This window comes from Rousettus aegyptiacus, unplaced genomic scaffold (assembly GCF_014176215.1).
Source record: "Rousettus aegyptiacus isolate mRouAeg1 unplaced genomic scaffold, mRouAeg1.p scaffold_m13_p_3, whole genome shotgun sequence".
Taxonomy (NCBI): domain Eukaryota; kingdom Metazoa; phylum Chordata; class Mammalia; order Chiroptera; family Pteropodidae; genus Rousettus; species Rousettus aegyptiacus.
The window spans coordinates 133,357,928-133,384,664 of NW_023416306.1; the positions used below are offsets into that span (position 1 = coordinate 133,357,928).

The 26,737-nt window shown below is 39.8% G+C and overlaps 1 long non-coding RNA gene across 1 annotated transcript; it reads right to left on the reverse strand.

The window, feature by feature from the left end:
- Positions 1-20,199: 20,199 nt before the first annotated feature.
- On the reverse strand, positions 20,200-26,255 carry LOC118615065. The gene is made up of 3 exons (XR_004956346.1): positions 24,448-26,255; positions 23,857-24,047; positions 20,200-20,681 (listed from the first exon to the last, which is right to left on the reverse strand). It is a non-coding gene; the product is annotated as an uncharacterized LOC118615065 (long non-coding RNA).
- Between the last annotated feature and the right edge of the window lie 482 nt (positions 26,256-26,737).

The window sequence follows — 26,737 nt, forward strand, 5'->3', positions numbered from 1 at the left end:
AGTCCACTATTCTGAGCTGTAAAACATGCTCTCAAAAAACATACACTCTGACTGGGGCAAGAAGACAGTAAAACAGAGGTGTAGAGTAAGATGATTGAGAGCAGGGCCCCTGGAAGCAGACATGCCCAAGTTCAAATCTTGGCTCCACCGCTTGTTAGTTATGTGACCACGATCATGTTAATCTCTCTATGCCTTAACTGTTCTCATCTGCAAAATGGGAATGATAGTGAGATAAGCACTGCTATTATCCCTGTCTTACAGAGGAGGAAGCCAAGGCTCAATGATAATTGCCAGCTCATGGTCACTCAGAAAGTAAACAGAGCCTGAGAAGAACTCACTTCACAGCCCTTGCTCCTGCCCTCAGCCTCTCTGATCCTTCTTCCTACAGGGCTCCCAAGGGTCTCTTCTTAAATGAAATGGCACCCAAAACCTAGCTCCATTTCCACCCTCTGCACACTTCAGTCTGGATAGGGGTGGGAGATGAGGAAGTGACTCTGGTGACTATAAAGTGGGAGGACCTCTTCCTTCTTAAAAATAAACTATCAGAAGGGTAGGACACTGGACAGAATGTCCAGGACTCAGACTATGATGGTTCTCACCTTATTTCACTCAGGTATACAGGCAATTCCTCTTATTTTCCTTCCCTTGCTCTCCTTTCCTTGCTTGGGAATTGACTTTTCCCTTCCCTCTTCCTGCAGAGCACTTGGCTCCAAGCCTTAGGGACAAACATCCAACACACACGAGATGACTGGTGAGTGATGGAAAGATTTCAGAACTTGTAGGATCTTTTAAACGTAAGCAAAACCTGACATATGAGAGTGCTTGAGAAAAAGTTCTACCTTCCCACCAGACTCTAATGTAGTTGGGGTCTTATTTACCTTTATGTCTATAACAAAGCCAAGCATAGGGCCTGCCTTTTTAAAAGATTAAATATTTACAATATATTAATAAAACATAGACATGGTTTCATTTAAACCTTTGAGCAATTCTATTCAGCAGGCATTATTATCCCCCTTTCACAGAGGGGAAAACTGTGAGTCCAAGAGGGTTACTTACCCAAGGTCACATAGCCAGCAAGTGCCAGAACCCAAATTTGAACTCAAGCCCATTCAAAGCTCTTTCCTCAATGCTATAGTGTCTTGCACTGCAGGGCTAGACTAGGGTAAGATAAGCAAAAGGCCTAGAGCCAAAACTTAAGAAGGTACCCATTCTTGGGTGCTATCTATACTTGTGCAACCCTAAGAAAGAGCAACATTTGGATACTCCCCTAAGAATTCTAGGGGACTATGGGATCCCTGTGTCCCAGCAATTGATGAGGTATAGAGAAGAGACTATTGAACATCCAGGATCTAAGGTAACTCACCAGTGTTACATATGCTTACATAACACACTGACAGAGTACACCCCAACACATTCTCAAATATCCCACATACATCACAATCCTGCCTAGCACAGAAATTACTAAGAGATAATAATTCAACACACCTATGTACACACCAGCACAACCTCAAGCACCTAGACACTCATTTAATACAATTTTGGCACTCAAAAACAGGAGAGGGAAATGAAAGATCAGAATAAAACCCAAGTGAAATGACTCTTTTCAAAAGCTTTTTTTGAACCCACAACCACCAAAGTCTTGATTAACTTGGTTGTATTTATTAAATTATGTTCAATATTTAATAACCTTGAATATGGATTGAATATTTAATGATATTGGTTGAGATCTATTTACATATAAACATGAGAAGTACCAATTGCTTTGAATTGAGAATTGAATTTGTGACTCATTCTCAGAAGTTGGAGCTCTCTCCATTCTATATTTTCATGGGTTTATTTAAATTACAGGTTATCATCATGACTTTATTATTCTATCATTTGTTATGATGCTCCACTATTATATATTACTACACAGTCTCAGGAAATGTGGCATTTAGACATTGAATTTCCTTGCCTTCAGGCAAATTTGGATTCGGTCTATTCTCTTTCCTTTATGTTTGCTAGGAAAAGGAACCAAATATGACACTATGAAATGCATCTTGTCTTAAGCTCTTAGTCCTCCCACAGGCACAAGATGATCTGGAAGCAATTTATGTGGTATACTTTGTCCAAGACCAATTTGTTCAAGAGAAGAAACTCTGTTTTCAGGACTGGAGACAAGCAACATGAACTTCTGAATCTTTTTTACAAAAATAAGAGAATCAGATGCAAACGCAGCTTTCAGAGGCATCATGAAGATTCGTGAAAGTCCTCGGAGGATTTGAGATTCTGGAAATTAATGAGTGAACTTTGCATATCCACATATGCAGATTTTACATAAGTTACAATTATATTAATGATGTTTTCTGGGTAATAAGTATTTTTCAAATGTGGTTTGTTAGGGGCCAAAGTTAAATCATTGGAAATAGCCCTTATGTTGCAGCAGGCTGCAGCCCAGCAGGGTATAAACTGAGCACATAGGTTTTACTTTTGGCTTCTCATCCTTTGACTTAAGTTGAGTGGCGTGTTGGGGTAGAAGCTGTTCTCCTTTCCAGAAAGCTCATAACACCACTCATTCGTAGACTTAAGTCAAAGCTCAAAGGCATTAGGCACTCCTTTGTTTTACAGATAAAGGTATCACCTTCATGTTTTCATTCAACAAACATTTATGAAGTTCTTATGATGTGCCAGGCTCTTCACTCACTGCTTTGAGTCACAACTCAAATTGCTAAATCAACCCAAGAAGATTTCTAGTATTGTTTCTAGTTTTCTCCAGTATTGTTAGCAGTCTCCCTGCAGCAACCAAGAGACTTTGGGGAGGAGAGCAGTGTCTGGGACTCCTGCCCAGTGGTAGCTTGATTTGGGAAATCCTTAGCTTTTTCTAAGTGCCTCAGTCCTTCATGGAAGTAGGTAAGGTATCAACGCAACTCTCACCCATAGAACAAACTGCGACCCGCCTCTCCAGCGTTCTCTGCCACCACTCCCTGTTCTGCACTTGGTTCTTCAGCAATATTGAAAGGCTTATGGGCTCTGTGTCCATTAGAACACAAGCTCCATGAGGAAAGGGACTTTGTTTTGTTTACTGCCATATATATAGCACCTAGAACGGCACTTGGAACATAGTAGGCCATCAGTGAATGTTTCTTGGATGACTTAATGAATGAGATGTCATATCTTTGTTTTTGCTAGTGATGTCTCCTCTGTTTAAAATGGTCTTCCATCTTTCTTTAACCTATCTTACTCATCCAGCAAGACAGCTCAGGCATATTCTCCCTTAGGGAGACTTCCTTAAAGCACCTGTGCTGGGCCAAATACCTTTCCTCTGGGTATCTTGGCACTCTGTGCATAGGCCTCTTTATCACTAACCACAGCATACTGCATTTATTTATCTCTTATGTACCTGCTTCCCAAACTGGACTTTGAGATCGTGAAGACAGGAACAATATACTATTCATCCTCTTACTCTCAGCTCCTTGGCAAGGTGTCTGGAACATAGAAAGCATTCTACAAAGATTTATCAAGTTGAACTAAACAATGCCAAGTGGATACAGATTGGATCATACCAAATGTGACTGCTGATTCATTTGGTCATTTGGCAAATATTGACTGAAGGCCTATGATGTGCCAAGCACTGTTCTAGGTACTGGAGATCCAGCACTAAGCCAAACAGACAAAAATAATGATAATGATAGTGCTTGTCAATTAAATATGGCCCAGATATTTTACCAGTCTAGCTAAGTGGTATATAGAGTTAATATGAAGACTTTTATACTTCAACTTGAACCATAATATTATTTAAGTTAGGCAAAAAATTCAGGATCCCAATAATTCAGTAGTCTCTCTTTCTTGGACTTTGGTGTCCCTGCCAATATAATGGACATGTGCTGTAGTGTCCCATGAGATATTCTGATATATGTTTATACAGAGTCTTCTGAAATTCTTTGCATATTTTTAAATCTCAGTAATCTGCCTAGAAATGCTTTGCAAATAGCATTAAATATTTCAAGGCTTAGAAAACACTACATAATTACACAAAGTACATTTGTATTTTTAAGATCCCATGGTAAGTAAAAAATTAAAAGTCCAATCAACTTTCAATTCAATTGAAATTCTATTTGCCTTTAAATGTCAGTTGTAAATTTCTTTGATCATAAGCATTACCTATGTTACTTTTAACAAACTTTTATTGAGTCCTTCTAATGTGTCAGGCATTATAGTAGGCACTAAAAAAAAAAAACAAGATTACTAAGATGTGATCTTGACCTTGATAGAGCCTCCAGTCTTATCTACTGTATCACATGAGACTGGGACATACTACAACCCAGATATACACGAGGTACTATGGGAGCACAGTGCCTTTCATTTTGGTAGGGAAAGTATCAGGGAAGGCTTAACAAAAGTGGTGATGCCTGAGCCAAGCCTAAATTCATGAGCAGAGTATAACAGTGAAAAGAAGGGAAAGGACAGGCTAGAAAGAGAAGTGACATAGGCAGGGATAAACGGCATATGGCCCCATGAAGGATACCTGTAATGGGCTGCCGAAGCAAATGTAACTGCAGGGGAAAGGGAGAGAAAAGAGTTGGAAAGGTGAGCTGGGCTCTGATACTGACTGAAAGCAAGTTAGAATTTTATTCTAAAGATAATGGAGAATATTTTTAAAGCTTAAAAAGGTTTTAAAATTATATAATGCTTTTATGTATATAGTATATATGTTATAAGGACAAATTTGTAATATTCTATCACAAAAAATATATGACTAACACTGTCTGCCTTTTATGGAGTGTTTACTGGGGCAGGGGGGAGGAGCTATGCTAGGCAGCTGATAGGCGTCACATTTTATTTTTACTACAACCCTGAGATTAAGTATCATGATGCCTTTTTACGGATGTGGCAATGGAGGTTCCAAGTGGTTAAGTCACTCTGCTAGACTAACCTGGAACTGGAATACAGATGGGTCTGACTGCAAAGCCCATGATTTTTAACATCCAGGCTGTGGCTACAGCTTATACAAACTGTTAACAAACTCATGAATGAGGGGTTTATGTAAAATAATCCTTTTTGCCTCAGTATATATCATAAGTCTTAAAATGTTCACAGCCTTTAACCCAGTAAGGATATTTCTGGAAACAAATCTTAAAGAAATAATCAGAAATTCACCCAAAGATGCATGCACAAAGATGATTATTGCAATGTTATTTACAATAAAGTTGGAAACACCCTAAGTGCCCAACATTAGGAAAAAGATTCTTTATAATATGATGGAGTATCATATAACCATTAAAATGATTGCATAGGATAGAAGATTGTATATATATATATATATATATATATATACACACACACACATATACATATATATATACACATATATATATAATCTTAATTGTATAAAGAAAGAATGCACAGCAAGAAAAAAAATGAAAAAAGACATGTCAAATTGTAGTTAGTAGTGGCTTCTGTGAGGGGTTAGGCTTTTTTCCCCCTTTATAGTACAAATCTTCTACATTTGAGCACCTTATTCTTAAAATAAGGAAAAAAATAAAGTTTAAAAAAATTTATCCTGTGTCTTGATTAGAAAGAGTCATGTCTTCTGAATCAACCTGGGAAGTCAGTAAAATGAGAACTGTCACAGTCAAATCACCTCCCTGCCACTTGATCCTAGAATGTCTGGAAATTAGAACATTCACTGAGTTGGTGTCCTGGCCGTGACCCTCAAGGGTCCAAATTTCAATCATTCCATTTACTCTTAGGTACTTCAACATTCAAAGAAAGCAGAAAATTTCACCTTAAAATAAAATAGATAAATTGCAAGAACATTAAAATTTGTCTAATTAACACTTCTGTTAAACATTATCCTGTTTGTTCTTTAGCCTTCAGGGGAGGTGGGGGAAGGAGAAGAAAGAAAAAATCGAAAACTGTGGGGCCCGACCTGAGAAACTAACTGTCTGGTTAAGTGCTGAAACTTACTATGAGATTGGTGGGCCCTCTCAGAGGAATTAGAGTTAAAGCTAATAACCCAATTTGGAATAATTTAAAGCTCTTTTTAGGGAAGTTTTTGACTCAATTGGGCTCATTATGCATGGGTTTAATGTGTAACAATTTGTTCTTGAAAGCTAACATTATTGTTGGCAATAAAGATAGGAAGTGGAAATAAGTTTCCAATATGTAAAGCAGATTTATTTCTCATTTCATATGGACTTGTTCCGGGTCTCTGCTTATGAATCACAGCGTGCTCCCCGCCATAAGATGCTGTCCATGCAGTTGGTTATGATAAATGGCCTGTAATTGTGAATCTGATATTGGTTTTCAATATTAAATTTATCATTCTGTCCTCTTAACAGATATTAAATACTTTTAAGAATTTATCCATTTGCCTGATCCTTCTGTGATTTTTCAATATGTAAAATTTATTAGTTTCTTAGTTTTTTGAGATTTTAACAGCCGACAACATCATTAATAACGCTGAGTAATGGAGCTGACCTCTTTTAAACCTCGTTCTCTCCCACTAATCCTGAACATCCAAATTAAATCAAAATATATTCGATTTAGGGACCCGGAAAGAAACCGATCGGTAGGGTACCCGATGGAAATGTGGCTCCCTTAGGCTGGTCATCCTTTCACCCTTTCACCTCCAAGCCCTTGGCAGAGGGAACCAGGCTGAGGGAGCCTCCTCCTCCCCCCATTGGATGAGCAAGCTTAGGCAGCCCCCACGCCCTCAGCTGCCTCAGTTTCTTTAGTGCAGGGTGATTGATGATAATAATAATGCTGCTTGTCTGGCTCCCTCATGGAGTGTGCTTTGTGAATTAATAGAAGCATGCAAACTGTGCACTTGAAGAGCCCCCTCCAGGACAGCTGCATTGCTGCCCTGGAACTCTCATCACATTTGGCTGAGAAGGATTCTTGCCCTTCCCTGTGGGATAGTGCAAAGGAAGGCTGAAAGAATTCAGACTGGGTGAAAACAAACAAACAAACAAACAAAAAACAAAAACAAAAAACCAAGCCTGTGTGAAACACCAACGGCAAGCAGGACTTACTCTGCCTCTTGGTCCTGTGTGTTTAAGGCCACCCCTGCATGTTACCAACAGAACAGCATAAACCTAGCTCAGGGTCAGAATTTGGGGCTGTGCCTTTGCTGGATTTTGTTATTGCTGGGTTTTATAGCCTACAAGGCTATATCTCACGTTCCTGTAGCGTCCACTGTGTTAACTGGACACTGAGAGGCACAAAGGCCTATAGAACTGAGCTTCCAAAGTCAGGGATCATGCTGACCACCAGGTGCAGGAGTCACTCAGCCAGGGCCCTGGAGAGAGATGGAGCCAGGGCTGTGCATACGCATAGGTGGACAATGAGCCTCATGAATGGCCAGGGAATAGAGAGCAGACTGGAAAGAAGGCCAGCTGAGGTTCCTGGCCACACTTAGGGAACCAGAGGGTCACCTTCTCAAGGCAACTCTGGACGAGCAACCCTACTGCTGCCTCTGACCTGTGGATAATTGAAAAATAACTGTTAATCCTTCCCCTGAGGCCTAATTTCATATTCTTGTGGCAGCCTGATTGACTTTCAGTCCAATGCAAATCAGCTTCTTTAGAAGTTTTGTCTATTTAAAGATTATAGGCTGAGATCAAACCTATCAGAAAAAACTGGAAGCTGTCAATAGGGTCACTGAAAGGTGACAAGTTTCCAAAGGGCCCTTGAGTCAAAAGGAAATTTCTTTTTTACCAAAAGCCAGAGGGCCACCTTGTTCCAGACCTGTCCTATTTGACTGTATCAGATAAACTGTCCCAGTCGAGACCAGAAGCCAAGTCTCCAAACTCTATGCAGTGCTTTTCTGCCCTGCCATGACATGCTACACAAACTATCATAAAGGAACATATGTCTTCCCCAAATCCCAGGAATTTCAAAACCTTTTGTAGACTCAGCTTTTTCTCCCTAGGTCCCTTGCTATACTTTTTGTATCAATGGCTAACTACCCCCTCAAAGCCATTCCTCAAAGCTTATGGTAATTTAATCTGACAAATATTTATTGAGTACCTATAAGTATCCAGATGCTTAGCACTGGGCAAACTGCTATGGAGATACAAAAAATATATACATATATATAAAATATAGCCTATACCCTTTGGTAAGACTGGTAATGGCATTGCACTTAATAAGCAATTATTACACATTCACTGCATGCCTGGCATTGTGCTGGATGCTGCAAAGACACAGGAAAAAGAATCATGCTTAGTCTCTTTCTAAGGAGCTTATCTAATTAGAGAGAAAAAAGATCTTAACAAACAAACCATGACAGTTTATAGTGAAATGTTAAGTTGTGTGGTTTGAGGCAATAAGTACAAAAGAGCTGGGCAGGATCCATCCACATAGGCTGGAAATAATCAGAGTAAACCTCACAAAGGAGGAGGCAGTGGAAAAGGGCATGAGAAAAAGATAGGATGGGGAAAGGCAGAGAGGATAAGACATATTGTGTGTGTGTGTGTGTGTGTGTGTGTGTGTGTGCGCGCGCGTGTGTGTTGTCAGGAATTACTATCTTTATTATTTAGCTCTTCGAATACCTGCCTACCCTTCCAGGTACTCACCCATGCCTATTTGACAAAGGAAAGGGGCAACAAACATTTGTGGAGCACCTACCTCCTGCCAAGAGGCATTATTCACTTAGCACTCATTACTGTATGCATCATTCTCAATCATCCAGCTAAGTAGATGTCATGGTCTCCTTTTATAGGAGAGGACCCCAGAGTCAAAGGAAAAATCATTTGCCTAAGACAACATCACCAATACTGGCCAGACTGAGTCTTGGTCTTGGCCTCCAGTGCTCATAATCTTTTACAACTGAATCACATTGACCCTAGGAACCAAGGAGCGATATAGTACTCCAAAAAGGCCATGCCAGACCAAGATCTAGAAGGAAGAGGAAAAGGGAAATGGTCTGATGACTATCTTTCTAAGCATGACCAGGCCAGGTGCTATGGATGGCAGAGAAGAGCAACTAGTAGAGCATTCGCCTTTAGAGACAGCCCCTGCTGCATTACCTTGGAACATTTCCTGGATCTGACATCCCAACTCTGACTCCCCACCATGGTGGTGGCTCCTTATGGCAAAATGCCAGTCCTTCTGCCAATATAGGGCTCTCTCCTGCAGCAGCTGGAATCCCCATGGGGACTCCTTGTCCTTCACCCAGGGTAAGGTAAGCTTAGTTAGGTTTGGTGCTCAAGGAAGGGCCATCCCTCAGCTATGTCCTCTTTTAAGGGGTGTGGGAGGAAAAACCCCTCACTGAACCAGAAAATACAACCATCTCAGCATTTAAATGCGTTTTGTTTTAAGCCAAGATCAGTGTGATTAAAATTATAAGAAAATAAGACTGAAAGATACCCCCCACGGTCCTTAATTAGGAGCAAAATGAGAAGGAAGAAACTCTGGTGTAACTTATTTAAAAGGCACAATCCTGAAGTGGAACCAAAGAGAATAATTAAAATGAAGGTATCATTGTTTTTAAAAAGGGTCTCAGTGGACAGAGAGGTCCAATTGGCAGATAAGACACATGACGGGTATGCGCTCATTCTCAGAGTGACTGTTCTGAATATGACGGGAAGCCCTGGTCCCTGGGACCTCTTTCCTACCTCCCCAGAGTCTTTCTAAGATGAGAAAACAGGAAAAATACCAGGGTGTTGGGGTCTGTGGACAAGGAACCCTATCCCTGGGTATATTAACATCAATCACAAGAAGTGGTTAAATCTCTTAAACTCTCCTGGTATGCGGGAGGTGCGGTTACCACATTATTGTCACCATCATTATGGCTGCTGTTAATAACATTCATCCAGTGCCAACATTGTATTTAGCACAGCGCAGAGCATAAAGGAAGATGCAGTTCCTGCTTTGAAAATAAACACCTAAGGCTCCCTACTGTATTTACACCCAGCAGGGAGAACCAGCCTTCAGCAACATAGAAACACTCCACTCTCCCTCCACCCCCCGATGTTGTATCTTCATTTTCTCTGAGCAACTTCAGGTCTTCTGGAATCTGCTCAGAGTTCTGTCTTGGTTGCTTAGCCCTACACTGGCCTCTGTGGCCAAAATCAAGGCTCTAAGAACAGAGCTGAAGGTGGAAGCGGAGTGGGCACCAAGACTGAGATGGAGCTAGAGAAGGCAGGGAGCATGGAGGAAAGAACATGAGTCAGATTAAATACCTGACTTAATATTACCATCCTACTGCTCCAATCCCCTCATTTCTCTTACCATTTCATTCTGCAATCTCGCTCATTGTAAATCCTCACATATACTTTAAAAAATCAAGACCCCATGACCAGTAAATTTTATCTATACAAATCTTTAGGACACAAAAGCATTGACAAGTGTCCATGGTCATCTAAGAAATGTATGAATATTATATATACACATCAGTTCCTCAAGCAAAAGTCTCACTTCCCACTGCCAAATGTTATTTTTTTACAGTAGTCCTGCCAGATGAGTAAAGGTGCATATTTCACCAGTGAGCCACTTTTTATAGAGTGAAAAAAAAAAAAAATAAAAGCTCTACTTTTATTGTTTTTTAACCAACAGAACTTTTGAATGCAAATGAACAAATCACCTTTGTGATGATTCGCTGTCTGAGTTTCCTTGTCACACACAGAGCAGGCTCAGTGGATGTGACTTGTATCTTCATGAGTCCAGGGAAAGATAAAAGACTGACATTGCTACCAGTGAATTATGAGATTTGTCTTTATCAGTGAAAATAAGGTCATAACTGAGCCCAGCCATTGCCTATTATATGTGTGTTCCATCTATTTTTCTGTATAATGTGATCCAAGCGTGCCAGGGTGAGCTGGAGTAGCCCAGTGTATAAATTAGCCATTTTGTCAAGCTGCATTAAGTCCTTAAGGCCACCAGGGTACCTTTTAATGCATTGATACCACTCTTCAATAGACGCCGGTCTTCTTTTCTTCTGAACTGCATTTCGATGACAATCTGGTGGAAAAGGGTAGCTAGAAAGACTCTCTTACTGACAATCTGGTGGAAAAGGGTAGCTAGAAAGACTCTCTTACATATATTTGAAACTAGAGAGAAAAAAGAATATGCTGAACGACAGCTGGATCCCAACTAAAAGCTCACCAGTCGTGGAACTGAGTACCTCATAACTATTTCTAGACAATTATCTAAATAGTTAATTAACTCAACATTTGTTTATGGAGCAATTTCTCTGCGCAAGGCACTGGGCAGGCCTCTGAAGTCTGGTTCTTCCAAAAGCCAAAAAGAGGAGGCATGTTTTACATTATGAAAATTCTTTAAGAGGAGAAGAATGATGAAAGAGACCATGGATATTTTGTAAAATACTGTTTTAGAAATCTGTTTTAGTGTCTAAAACAAGCTGACACTAACTTCTATGAAAAATTATGTTTTTGATGTATAGGACTGAAAAAAATAAAGTAAAATATTCTGAAAATGGTATTTCTTCTACACAGCCTCTGGCCTGGAATTTGCACACTTGGTTTCCTTGTAGCTACTTCTGTGAAAACAAGTACACCCACTCACTGCCACAACAAAGTGAGCGAGATTCATTCAATAAATGCTCTTCCACAATAGCAACAAAGGTTGGGCAGCCCAGCAGTGGGCCAGGGGCTGTGAGGAGACAGAGATAAAACAGACACAGGTCTCTATCCTCAAGGAGCTCATTCACTAATCATTCACAAATCATTCACTAAATAAATAATTATTGAGTATCTGCTATATACAACCTGCTCTGTTTGGCTAGCTGTGCTTTTTGTACACAACTGAATTCAAGGAGAACAACTGAGAGCCTTTTTAAAAATATACAAAGTACCCATTCATTCATTCACTCATTCATTTATTCAACACATTTTTATTGAAAATCTAATATGTGCCAGACAGTAACAAAATGAAATTCCTGTCCTTGTGGAGTTTACACCCATGGGAGAGACAGACAATAAACAAGCATATACATGATATATACATATTTTACATATATACATTTATAGAGATAAGTATAATATAGTGGATTTTGAATCCCAACTGCCTTGCTTCAATCCTACCTCTGTAGGATTACTAGCTATAGAACCTTAGGGAAGTTATTTACCACTTGGTGTCTCAGTTTTCTTATCTGTAAAATGGAGATAATAATAATATCTAATTCACAAGTTTTCTATTAAAATCAGTTATGTCAATATATGTAAAGTGTAGTGTGCCAGGCACATATATTACATGTGTGTGCCATTAATATAAATTTCCTACTTATCAGGTAGAAATAAATGGCAAGTTGAAAATAAAGACAGAGAGATGATGAGGATGTTATTTTAAAGTGGGTGGTAGGGGAAGCCCTCTCTAAAGGAGAGGACATTTGAACTGAAACCTGAATGAGGTGAGGGTGCAAACCATGCTAGTTACCAGGGAAAAGCATTTTAGGCAGAGAGAATGGCAAGTGCAAAACCCCCACAGTAGGACAACGCTTGGGGTGACAAGGAGCAAGATGCTAAGAGTGGCTTAGGGCAGAGGAAGGAGAAAAAGAGCAGGAAATGAAGCTGCTGAGGTGGCCATGGACTGGTTCCTTGTGGGCCATAGAAGGGGTGTTGGGTATTATTCTAACAGCAACAAGAAGTCAATGAAGGGTTTTGAGCAAAGGAGTGACAAAATTTATATTTTAAAATCTGTGTATAGCGGTCCCTCCAAAAATTAAAAATCATGGTTATAGACTTATTGGGGCAATCACTTCATAAGTTGTATAAATGTCTAATCACTATGTTGTACACCTGAAACTAATATAATATTGTATGTCAAACTGTAATTAAAAAACTTAAAAAACATTTTTTAATTAAAATTAGAGTTACTATATGACTCAGCAATACCAATTCTGGGTGTATATCCAAAAGAAATGAAAGCAGGATTTCAAAGAGAGATTTGTACACCTGTGTTCATAAGAGCATTATTCACAATAAATAGCCCAAAGGTGGAAGCAACTTAAGGAAGGAAATCCTGTCATATGCTACAACATGAATGAACCTTGAGGACTTTATGGTAAATGGAATAAACCAGTCACAAAAAGACAAATACTATGTGATTCCATTTATATGAGGTACCTACCTAGAACCAGGAGCTGGAGGGAGGAGGAAATGGGGAGTTGTTTCAGTTTTGCAAGATGAAAAGAGTTCTAGAGATTGGTTGTACAACAATGTAAATGTACTTAATGCCAATGAACTGTACGTTTAAAAATGGTTAAAATGGTGAATCTTACATTATGTGTATTTTACCACAATTAAAAAAAAAATTTTCTGTGTGGAAAACAGATTGGTAAATGAGACTGGGAGCAAAGGAGACCCCTAGATGTTTCGGTTATCTGTTGCTACATAACAAACCAACTCAAAACTTAGAGGCTGAAAACAACAACCATTTCATTATCTCTCACAATTCTGTGGGCCTAGTTGGCTCAGCTATATGGTTCTTCTACTCCATATGACATCAATTTGGGCTGCAGTCCTATGAGGGTACGATTGGCTGAAATGCCCACAATACTCACTCACATGTCTGGCACCTTTGTGGGACAGTAAAAAGGCTGGGCTCTGCTGGGACACTGACTGCTGGGCCTCTCTCTTTCTCACTCCATGCAGTCTCAGGGCTTCTCCTTCTTCACATGGCCTCTCTAAATGGTCTCTTTACTTAAATCTCTTCAGCAAAGTAGTTGGACTTTTTCTAGGCCATTGAGGGCTCCCATAAGTACAAAAGCCTTCTCCATACTCAGGCAAGAAATAAACAGAATGACATTTACCACATTCTATTCATTAAAAGGAAACACAGACCAACTGAGAGTCAATGCTGTAGAACCATGTGAATCCACGAGGCCTGTTTTGTCGGGGACCATAGTTGCAAACTAGCCCTGTAAGACTGTTGCAGCAATCCGGATGAGAAAAAACAAAGACTTAGACTAGAATAACAGCAGTGAAGGTGGTGAGAAACGGTTGATCTGGAATATGTTTTGAAGGTAGACTCAGTAAGGTTTGCTGATGGCTTAGATATCGGATAAAAGAAAAAAGAGAGTCAAGGATGAGTCTAAGTTTTTGTCCAAGGCAACTGAATGAGTAGTGGTATCATTCATTAATCAGTAGCAAAGTGTCACCAATTACAGTGGGCTTGGAGCCTTGGGGCCAAATCCTGTCTCTTTAGTCTATCACCATATTATCTTTGTAACTCAGTTTCTCTGGCTTCTACTTCCTTATCTAGAAGATGGAGATAATAATATCTGCTCGTCCTATCTTGTAAGGGCATAAGATCAAATTAAATCTTATATGTAAAAGCAATTGCATTGAGTTTGTTACAGATGCAGCAGTGGCCATAGGAAAACTATATAACTTGAAATCAAGAAATCTTGTTCCAGTCACAGGTTCATCTTAAACCTGCTATATAAGAACTTGGGGAAATCATTTAACCTTGCTTTGTCTGTTTCCTTATAAAATCAGGCTATTAAGATCTACACTGCCTGTGCCTAAAGCATTTGTGTGAGAATCAATCACTAGAAGATGTAAAGCATTTTTGAAAAGGCATAAAACATTAAATGGAAGGTATTATTATTGCATCACTAACTACAGATCCAATAGCTAGGCTCGGATTAAAAAAAAAAAAAAAGCAACAACGATAGGATGGAGTCTATAAAATCCCCCCTTTCTCATGTGACCCAGGGGTTCCAGGCTTGGCTTAAGGAACAGCCAGGAGAAAATACCATGCAGAGCTGCTGCTCTAAAACATAACCCATAATTGCAAGTCAATCATACACATGGCAATAGAATTGGTGAGTTATTCATAATAATGGAATACAGATAATAAGCTTATATTTGTAGCACTTTGACTCTGAGACAAACTGTTTTGTTACTTGATTTTGATTTTTTTTTATGCACCAGAAAACTAAGGGGTGAAAGCAGCAGGTCATATCACAGAAGCAAAGAAATAGCAGGGGCTGAGGGAAGAAAGGCCCAAATAAACATTTCTCTTCAAAGGCAAGTGTGTGACATCTGGAGCCAAACCAGGTTCTGGAATCCAGAGCAAGGACATCAGGACAAGAACTCCAATGTCCTCGGTGGTCACAGAGAGCTTCTGGGTCATAAGAGGTCATCTGAAAGACACCCACACACTAAATAGCCTAGTAGTCAATTTATTCTCTGCGGAAGAATAAAAGACTGACTCAATGCTGCAAGGATATGAACTCGGGTTCTGAGAGTCAATTCGGACGGTTTAAACACTAACCTGGCCCCTTCAGGCAGGGGAGCACGTATATACTGAAGGACATGGAAAGCAGTCATCGCCTCTTAAAAAGAGTGCTTCTGTTTTCATTATCATTTAAGGCTGTAGTCAGTGTTGAACGATAATAAGAAACAGGCATGGGGGAAAAAAGCACCCAAATCACAGGCGTACACAATAAAAATGCTATTACAGACTTTTGTGCATATAAATAGTTTTTAAAATGAGGCTGCTAAGACTGGCATCTCCGATGCTACCTGAAAAAGAGTCATGTTTATATATTCCAACAGTTGCATCAGTCACCAGTCTCTGCTTTCTACCACAAAATGCACCGGGTAATTTTGGGGGAATAAATATCAATGTGGACCGGTTATGGGCCAAAGAAGAGAGATGCAGATAGAAATGGAGGGAGCACAAAGGGCAGAGAAAAGGTATTTGATGCCTGACAGGGGAAGATTGAAGAGGACAAAGGAATAGGAAGAATAAAAAAGAATAAGAACAGATTTACTCAGAATCCTATTAAACAATGCACCCTGAGTTGTACCTAAGAACAGGCTTCACTTGGTGATTTTTGTCTTTGCATTTAGCAACAATCCCAAACAGTCAGGGTGCCAATTTCTTTGCTTCCTCCTATTCTGGTGAAGGCAGTGCATTAATTAATGCATATTCAGCAGAAATGTAATCATTACACTACTGGCATTTCCTTTAACAGAATTACCACATATACACATGGGCCCATAAACTTTAAAGGGGACTAGAGAAAAGGAAAGGTACACTGGAACTCCATTGTGAAGGTCAAAGCTCAACGTGAACAATGTAAAGTAAGCATAGGGAAGAACTTTGATGGTGGGGAGTGGTGAACCCTGGAAGCATAGTCAAAAAACCTATTGAATTTCAGAGGTGTGAGGCTTCCCGAAAGTAGTGAAATGGGTTAGAATAACTACTGCAAATCTTTTAAATGGGTCAGTTACAAAACACTTACTCAACCAAGCAAGGATGTATGCTAGGTGGTCTGCTGCATCTGAGACGACTAACCAAACAGCTAGAGAAGGCATAAGGGACTTGACTTGCAGGTCTACCGAGTGTCAGCATCTACAATAGGTCCTATCCATTTACTGGTGTTGAGCCTGTGGGGTATAAGTAAAGAAATGACCATGTGTAGGTGGAAACTACCACTAAACAGTTGAGAATGTGGGGCCAGAGCTGGATCACTGCATCTGGGCGCCCCATCAGGGCCTTAAAGCAGGACTCAAATCAATCTGTTCTTTTTGCCATCTCCCAGTGGACCTCCCGCCACACTTGGCTCTTTTAGGTGATGGTACCACTGTGGTCCTAGTTTCCAGCCCAAACCTAGAGTCATCCCTCCACCATGCTGTTGTTGTTCCTCCTCCTTCCCCCTTCATTACAATCTGTCTGCCCCAAAGTCCTTTAAATTCCCTAATCTATCTCTTCTTTTCAAGCCCTCCTGCCTCTCCAAGGTTAAGCCATTTTTCCTCTATAGGAACTTCTCTCCCAGTGTCCCTTCTGCTCTCATTTCCTTCTGCTACCAAACCATCCTGACATCATCTCCAGATTGATCTCGAATATACTACTTGAATCACACCATCCTCTGCTCAAAAACTTTCCAGTGTTCCCCAGTGCCTGTGCCCAGGATTGAGTGTTCTGTCAGTTGAGGTCCTCCACAATCCTGCTTACTTAAACTTTCTGACTTAACTCTGCCTTGGGCAAAGCCATGTTCCATTTTCCCATTGCCATGTGTCTTCTTGGTATTTCATCTTCTACTCTGCTTAGACTGAGTTCAGCCACTACCTCTGCTGTTTGGCCATCCCTGGCTTGAAATAATACACTTACAGTCACAAGCAATACATGTCCAAATACACATCCATTTGGCAAATCATGGCTCTTTGCCTGTGGCATCTCATTTGTTTTACATAATATTGTGTTGTTATTTAAAGTTATGCCTCTTTGTATCTCTATTTCCTGATCAGATTGAAAGCTCCTTGGTCTGCAAGCACCATCCATGTCTTAATTTTCTTGTGTGCCCTAGCCTAGTGCTCTGAATAGAGTAGTTGCTCATTAAATACGTAACAGTTTAGGAGGGGAAAACCTTAAGAACATTCTTTGCCACAGAGGTCTTGAAAATTAGCAATCTGTTCTGGAAATTACAGAAAAGAACTGTCCTCCCAAAAGACTCCAGTCCCAGTTGAGGCAACACTCCCTACGACCTAGTTCATCTCACCTCCATGGCTCAACTCAAATTAAAAATTCAAAAGCTTCACTGAAAACACCTGGCAGGAGTCAACACCCATCCCATTATAGGTCCCTAGTTCCAACTCAATAATGATGAGGTTAACATTGGCTCATGACATATTAATCCCCCAAGTTGGGGTAGGAGGACAGGCGCTGGCCCCAGTGTTGTGAAACCACGTTCATGTCCCCGTGGGTGCCATACGCTCGTCTGCACACATACTCAGACAGACAACATAATCATTCTCAGCAGAATTTTGAAACTTCGTTTCCAAATAGCCTGTGGAATTGAATTTCTGATATCTGAGTGCATATGTGGATATGCATTTTCCATTATTTGTTTAGGCAGACTATAAAACACCACTGTAAAGTGTCACCAATTTATGAACTAGTTGCTTGCTTCAGGTTCATTTTTTGGGTATTTGGAATTTAGAAGACATTTTTCCATGGAAGCAAGAGTGTGCACAAACCCACTTAATTCATAATGTACTATAACACCACGAGTGATTTTTAGTCTATTTATCAGGGTTTTGCAAACTCAAATGCCTTAGTAGCCAGATGGACAATATAAATAAGGAGAGTCAGGTCAGGAAAATATGAAATGACAGAGACTGTGCTGAGCATGATCCATCTAAAGAGAGCAGCTACTCCCGACCTCCAGAGGATGGCTGCCATGGAAGAATGCAGGCCCAATGCAACAGATCAGAAGCCAAAAACCAAAATTTAATATGAAAATAGTTGGCAATTAATTTGAAAATATTTCATATATAGTGCAGGTGAAACAAGACACATCAGTGGACTGAAATTGGCCCATGCTTGCAACCTCCACTCAATAAGGGTGCTTCTTTGGAAAAAAGCATTTTAATTTCCACAAGTCGACACCAGGAAAGTATTTCCTCTCTTCTGGTGAGGTGGGCAGCTCTTCCTAGGCACTAGTCCCACCCAGGTTAAGGTTTACCTTGTATGAGATATAGCTAAGGCCTCTAGGATTCTAAGAATCCAAGGCTAATGCAGGGCCCCTGGCCTCAGTCTAAGCCCCCATCATGACCCCATTACTGAGTCTGCGGAAATGACTTTTCCACTCTGTCCTTATGTATCAGGGTCACTTGTTAATAGGGTATGTGTAAGTTAGGGCCTGTCCCATGTTTTGCTTTTGCTGTGGTTGTTATTATTGCTCTATTATTTTGTCTGTTTTTTCTGATTATTAATATTACATAGGTTCACTATAGAAAATTTGGAAATTTTCCCTCCTAGAAGTAATCACTAGTAATGATTTTTAAAATCTTTTCCTAATTTTTTTCACATTACATACATGTAATGGGTTGAATGATACCCTCCACCCTACCACCTAAAAAAAAATATGTACACATCCTATTCACTGAAACCTATGAATGGGATCTTATTTGGAAAAAGAATCTTAAAGATATTGAGATGAGAAGATTACACTGGATTATCCAGGTGGGTCTTAAATCCAGTGACAAATGTCTTTATAAGAGACACACAGAGGAAACACATGGAAGAGAGAAGCAGTGTGACTACGGAGGCAGAGATTGGAATAATGTGGTCACAAGTCCAAGTATGCTGACAGCCAGAGGGAGCATAACAGATTTCAGACTTCTGGCCTCCAGAAGTGTGAAAAGAGTAAATTTCTGTTTTGCCAAGTGTGTGGTAATTTGTTAAAGCAGTCCTAGAAAACTAATACAAGTAATGTATGAATATATGGTTGTAATTAATTCAAATAATATAGGATTATATAAAGTAAAAAGGGTGATAGTCTCCTACGTGCTATACAAATCCCTCTGTATTCTCCATGAATAGTAATTGTTTGGTAATAAACCTTCTAGGCCTTTTCCTATGCACTTGACACACACATAAAAATGTTTACATGTTTTTGTATCTTTTAAAATAAATGAGATCATGGTATTCTGTTACTCACTTTTCTAAAACTCACTATTTCTGGGATATATTTGCATGTTCGTACGTAAAGATCTGTCTTATGCTCCTCATTGACTGTAGTATATCCTATGAATGCAGCCTATGTCATTGTTTTCACTGATTCTAAACTTACAGATGCAACAGTACTACAAGGATAAGTTAGAGTCGATTGTCTTCAGTGACTGGAGTCATTTCCCCCTTCTCAATCTACACATTAAAATGTGTGTGTGTGTGTGTGCGCGCGCGCGCGCGCGCGTGCGTGCGCGTGTGTGTGTGTGTGTGATTAGTTCTGTTCACAAAATATTCCTGGCTTTCTATCTTCTGCCCATGGAATTGGGTATGACCAAGTGATTTGCTTTGGCTGGTGATATGTGAGCAGAAGTCACTTGTGTCATTTTCAATTGGAAGCTTTAAGAGCAAGTACACAATTTGTCTCATTCTCCTCCTCTGCAAAGCAATTGCAGAAACACTGACAGGGAGCCTCCATCAACCTAGGTCTCTTGGTAAAGATGACACAGAGCAGAGGGACATATGGCATGAGCAAGAAATAAACTTTTGTTTTTTTAAACCACTAAGATTTGAGGGCTGTTCGTTACTTCAGCATAACCCAGCAAATCATAACTGATTTTATATATATATATATGATGTATATATCATACACATGATGTATATATCATATATAATGTATCTATCTCATATATATATAAATATAAATATATACACCCCCTAGTCTTCTAAAATTGAAGAAAGCTTAAAACAAGTAGCTTGAAGGGGAAAAGTGTGGTTTATTGCAGCCTGCTCAGTATTAATCAACGATATTATTAACAATACACTTTTAGTTCCTATGTAGTCATTTATTTTTTACATTTTCACTAATATGATAAACCTAATGCCAGTGGAAATGAAACACCATGTTTTCAATATTACACTGGTCATAAATAAATAAATATGTTTGGTGGATATGTGGGTCCATGGCCTTGCTTTTGAGTCTATAAATGCCTCTATGCTCTGTATCTATCAAGGAGGCAATGGGTTTTCAGTTATTTTTATGGTTTCCTGTACATTTGAAATATTGGCGCTCTGTGGGCTCAAAGAACAGCCCTTCTTCTCTCTTGCTTCTGGACAGTGGGGCTGGCAGGTGCTGTTCGCTTTATGAGTGGAGGAAGTGCTTTTCTCTGATCAACAATGCTGCCTCAAGCTGATTAAAGAACCTTATTTGTAGAACTGGAGGAGGATCAAAATGTCTTCAGTTCTCCAAGTCAGAAAAGATAAGGCTTTAAAGGCTAAAATGACAAACATAACAAGAGTCTTATAGTTTCAATGAAAGATGTCAAAGACCCAAGCCTTTTCTCTCTTGGAGAGAATATTTTTAAATGGTATCTCTTAAAATGTCAGGTTTAATAGAAAAGAAATGTAAAGAAAATCATCCCGCTTTCTCCAACCCCAAACAATGTAATCAGAAGGTTCTTTAATCACAGCTCTAACCCCATCACAATTCTACATGGAAGATAGGCAGCAAATACCAGCAGCCTCTCACTATCCCAGGTTTGATGACGGCAGCGAGCCATACAATAAAGGGTGCTTATAATAATGACGACATTTTATATTTAAAATTCAACTCTTCAAAAATGCCAGGGCCTCCTATCACCTGTCACAGTGGGGTTTAGGAAAGGATCCTAATCTGGGGGATATAGCATCATTCCTCTTAGGTAGCAACTGAGGGGTTAGACAAAAGAAGGTGGTTCTTGCTCACAAGACACCTCCCCACCCCCCACCCGCCCAGCCCCACCGCTCCAGGCACACTGCTCTCTCCAGGCTGATCCTGTGTTAGCACAAGGGCTGGACTCAGCAGTGATTCCTGGGTGAATTCCAGGCCCGGTGGAAATCATTGCTACTTAAGATTAATAGAATGTGGGTTTGTATTTGACAGAGTTTTCCCTCTTAGCTTGAACTAACCAAGGCAACATTATCTATCATTCATTTACTTTTGTTATAGCCTTTGGATTACTGGGTTAGTTCTCTCATTCCTTTTTTAAGAACAAAATTTATGCTGTTCTCAGATATTTAATAAATACCATAGTTTTAAAAACAATTTATTGAGACCAAATGTTTATTATAAATTATTATGGTGGTGCTATGGTCTGAATGTTAGTGTTCCCCCAAAACTCATATGTTGAAATCCTAACCCCAAAAGTGACAGCATTAGTAGGTGGAGCCTTTGGGAGGTACTTGAGTCATGAGGGCAGAACCTTCGGGAATGGTATTAGTGCCTTATAAACAAGCTCCAGTGAGATCCTTCATAAGGCTCCATGCCTTATGAGGATACAATGAGAAGTCTGCCACCAGAGGAGGTCTCTCATTCAACCATGCTTGCCCCCTGATCTCAGACTTCCAGCCTCCAGAACTGTGAGAAATAAATATCTGTTGTTCATAAGCTATCCAGTCTGTGGCATTTTGTTATAGCAGCCTGAACAGACTAAGACAGAATTCTTAGGTGGTCCCAAAGATTCCTGTGCCCTAGTATACACACACCTTCTCTGGGGTATTCAATCAAACGCTAATCTACATACTGCTGTGAAGGGATTTTGCAAATGCAATTAAGTTCCCAAATCATCTGAATTTAAAATAGAAGATTATCCTCAGTGGGCCTGACTTAACCAGGTGAGCCCTTAAAGGGACTGGGTTCTTCTGGTGAAAGAGATTCAAAGTTTGAGAGGACATATGGAGAGGACTACATGGCAAGGAACTGCGGTGGCTTCTGGGGACTTAGCGTGGTCCCTGCCTAATAACCAGCAAGAGAACAGGGACCTTAGTTCTACAACTATAAGGAACTGAATTATACCAACACCCCAAGCTCCAGAAAAGAATTAGCTCAGCCAACACCTTGATTTCAGTCTTGTGAGACACTGAGTAGAGAACCTAACTTGCCCATTCCCAGACATCTGACCTACAGAAACTGAGATAATAAATGAATGTGGTTTAAGCTGCTAAGTTTGAGGTAGTTATGCAACAACAGAAATCTAAAACAAGCAGATACAGCATACTTGCTCTGGCCTAAAATGTAGAGAAAGTTAAGTATAAATGTAATTTTAACTTTTAGCCCTCCTCTTCTTCCTCAAGAACTGAATATAAAAGTATAGTTTAACATGCCTTTTCTTTATTAAATAAAAGTTAAATTGAAAATTGTAATACTTTGTTTATGTTTATCCCAAACCCAGAAGGTTTCCTCAAGGTTAGGATCATTGTAAATACTCCTATTCTTCCATTTTTTTTCCCACCACTTTTCCATTGTAATTACAAGGTTTGAGAATGCAGTCTATCGTTATAAGACATAAAATGGAATTCACTTTCCCAAATTCAAACATATGCCGCAACAATATGGTAAAATAAATAGGAAAACTCCTTGTAATACATTCATATCAAATAATAAGATAAATATATACCATAATGGTATTCCACTGGTAACAATAATCCTACAAGATGAATGAAATTTAATTTCACCAAATAATATCAATACAAAAAATTAAATGACAAATAGTAATGTTTCTATTTTTGATTTATAAATGGCTATCCATACAATTGAATTTTCTTCCAGTCAAGATTTAAAGGATTTTCTTTTTCTTTCAGTATTAATCAATAAAGCTTAGTTTCTAATTAATTTTGCAGCATGTGAAACTGAGCTCCTTGGATAAACATATTGTTTAATACTAAGGTTTTTTGTTTGGTTATTTGGTCTCAAATAATTGGATACATTTTAATGGTGGCATGTAAAGGGCCACATTTCAACTAGTCAGACACAGAAGGGACTTCAGCTGAACCACTCTCCCCGGCCAGCACCGCCCCTACCCCCGCCAAAAAAAAACAATGAACAGCGCCCTTTAGTGGTAGAAGGACAAAATTATTGGTAGGTCAACAGTACAGTAAAAATCTTGCTGAGATATAAATTGGTAAGTACAAAATAATTCTCTTTAAAATTTAGAAAGAGTTACGCAGAATATTTCAGAATAATCATTGCAAAGTGGATTATGGGGATTCATAGGGTGTTTAGAAAGCCAAAAGGGAGCCATTATATCTGCTGGGAAAAGTGAAAATGAAGGATTAACAGCCTTTAAACATATAGGAAATTAAATTATCCCAAATACAAGTAGCAACACAATCTCAGCAGCCATTTATCCTCCAATGACTCTTCCACTGAGATGGAGCACAACTGAAAGTAACCTGATTCCTCAGATAAATGAGATAATTTTAGACACTTACGTGACACGTTAGAATCATCAACTCGTTAACACAGCAATATCTAGCTAACTATGTTTTATAGTTGAAATCACTAAGGCTCAGAGAAGTTAAAAAAGTAGAACGGTAAATATTTAAGTAGCACTATTTCCAGTTCCTTAACCCTAAAATAACTGGACTCACCCATGGTCCACTGTATAGAATGTACCCCATTCTATAACTCACCATCTACTAGCTGAAAGGTGGGATGGCTGAGTCATTACTGCCTGGGCTCTGTAGCCAAACTGCGTGGGGTCCAAGTCTGGCTTTATCATACCATCAATGTATGGCCTGTATCTCAATCCTTTTGTACTTCAGTGTCTTCACCTATAAAATGCAGGTGGTAGCAGTACCACAGTCAAGGCATTGTTTTGAGGCTTAAATAAGAAAACATAGGAAAAGCGTTTTAGCTGTAATTAGCTGATACTGTATAGATTGGCAAGCTCTTTGAAAAGTTGCAAATTTGGGGTTATATTTAAAGACATCTAGGATGCATACCAGCTATCAACAATGGTAAATTACTAGGGAGAAGTAGACTTCGGACGCAAGCAGAACTTCAACGTTTTTATTTAGCACATTTCGGTATTGTTGGAATGTGTTGCAATTAGCATGTTGTACTACTGTAATTTTAAACAGATAAATCAAGAAAATATTTCAAACCTTGCTTCAGAAATCCATTCTAGCCCTTGGAGCTCATCTTTCAGAACATATTTTATACATTTAACCTCCCTGTCCTCTTAGCCCTTTGTAAAGATGCCCCATCCTCTCCAAACTAACCTTTTGATGAGACCTTTTGATTATAATCCAGTGGTTGCTGATGTCTGCACTCCCAGAGCGCATCTGCAAAAGGCATGCATGCTATAGACTCCTGCAGCGTAAGCACACTGGTGCTCAGCCTGAAGAGGACTGCAGTCATGCACCAGGGAAACCAAGCCACCATCGCGATTGCCACCACCAACAGAGTGTTGAAAGCTGTCACAGCATTCTGCTGCCTGGGCACTGGCTGTCCATCTGCACTTGGATAGACAAGGAAAAGAAAAACTGAAAAGTGAAGCAAGCCACCAAGCATCCTTTCCAGTGTGGCACTGCTGTGGCACCGTAAGCCAGACCAAACCAGAGCACTAAACACTATTGCTGTTCTCCCACTGCCTAGAGGACTGTATACTTTAGAACTGCTGTATAATCCTTGAGCAGCTTCATTAAGACATTTAATATCTAATGAGGGTTTTTATTTTTTTAACAAATTGGCAACTCTTCAGCCTTCAATCTCCTTTATAAAGTAGATGTGTATTAGCTAGACTAATTCCAGCTACTTTAATAAGAGTTTATTTCTCCCTTACAATAATCCCTTGTGGATGCTCCTGGGTGGGGGGCGGCAGGGCTCTGCTCTGCATAGTCCTTCTGGGACTCATGCCGATGGGGGCAGAAGAGGGTCTGTTGTCTTCAGTGCTGGCTCCCAAGATCCCCTGGGCTTTGGCATCTAACTGGTGGAACAGAAAAGAGGAGTGCTCATGGGAAGTTTTTATGGAGCGGTCTTGGAAATGGTGCCATTACATTTGGTGGCCACACCTATCTATATGCAAGGGAGGCTGGGAAATGTGGTTCATCTGTGTGTCCAGAGAAGAGGACATGGATTTGGAGAATAGAGAGACACTCTCTGCCACAAAAACCCACATATTTACTTGAAGGATTGAGATAAGGATTAAAGATGATATGGTGATGCATGCTTGGCTCACTGGCTACTGGGGAGGAATGAGAATGTAAAGAGGCAAGCAGTAGAATGCTCAAGCACAGATGATAGTGGGCTGAGCTAGAGTAGTCACAGACACAAGGGTTAAGGTGATGGCAGAGCAGACTAAGGGGTGTGGGATGGGGGCACTCGGGTAATTACTAATGCTGCTCACCAAAAGGTTTCATCACTCTGCCTTTGAGTGTGCGGTCATGAGACTAGTTCAGGCCAATAAGCAGAAGTGACATACATCACTTTCAGACTGACCTTGTAATTACTGGGGTAAGGCTGTCTAGAGGGCTCTTGTTCCTCTGCCAATAAACAACAAACAGTATTCAAGAGAGAACTGGCTCCATCAGCCTTGGTCCTGAAGAAGGACAAAATAGAGTGGAGCCTCTAGGCACCTATACAACATCTTGTTGCTTTGAGTTCCTGGGATTTTTGAAGTTGTATATTACTGCAACATAACCTAGTTTATTCTGACATAGAAACCTTTTTTTCAGGCAAGAGGCATCAGAAGGTTGGTGAACATACCAACAAAAAGGCATTCTTGTCCATTTTAGATCATCGGTTTCAAGAACTAAGGGACCATGCTTCTAAAAACATAAATCATACATCATTACCTCAATGCAAGCAAAGGAAGTGCTTGATGGACCTTGAATTATTTTAAATACTGATAAAATCAACTTTCAATACAATGCCAGACACACTCTCTTCCTTAAAAGATTATTAGTACCAATTTAGGAAAAGTTTAAAGCCACAAAACACCAAAGGAAGATGTTAAGGACATAAAATCAGAAGTAAAAAAATAAATAAATAAAAAGAAAAAAATAAATAAAATGGGAGAACTTTAAAGGGAATTGTGGGCAGCTGTCAGAAGCATTTTTATGTTGGGGACAAATTTTGCTACTTGCCTGTTCTCTGGGATCTCTAGAACTGACCTGAATTAAGAAGGGCCTTGCACTGACATCCTGAATTAGGGAGGGCCTCCTACACTATCGGTTGCTTTATAGGCCTCACAATGCTGTGACCTTTGGACCAACATTGTAATCTTTCCCTAACTTGTGCAATTCCATCTCAGATCTCATTCACATTATCCCTCACTGCAGATAACTTGAAATAAAAATACAATGAGTGAGGGACCATGGCTCTTTTCAATATGTCCCCCTGGAGCAAAAGCCATCCATCCAACAGGAAACACTGGTTCTGCTCACTTTAGCGAATAGGAAGCTCCCATGTTCCCAGCTAGCGCTCAACAAGCAGGCTATAAACTCCTTAGATATAAGATCTATATTTTATTCATCTGTGAATATCACGGCAATTAGTTAAGAGCCTGCT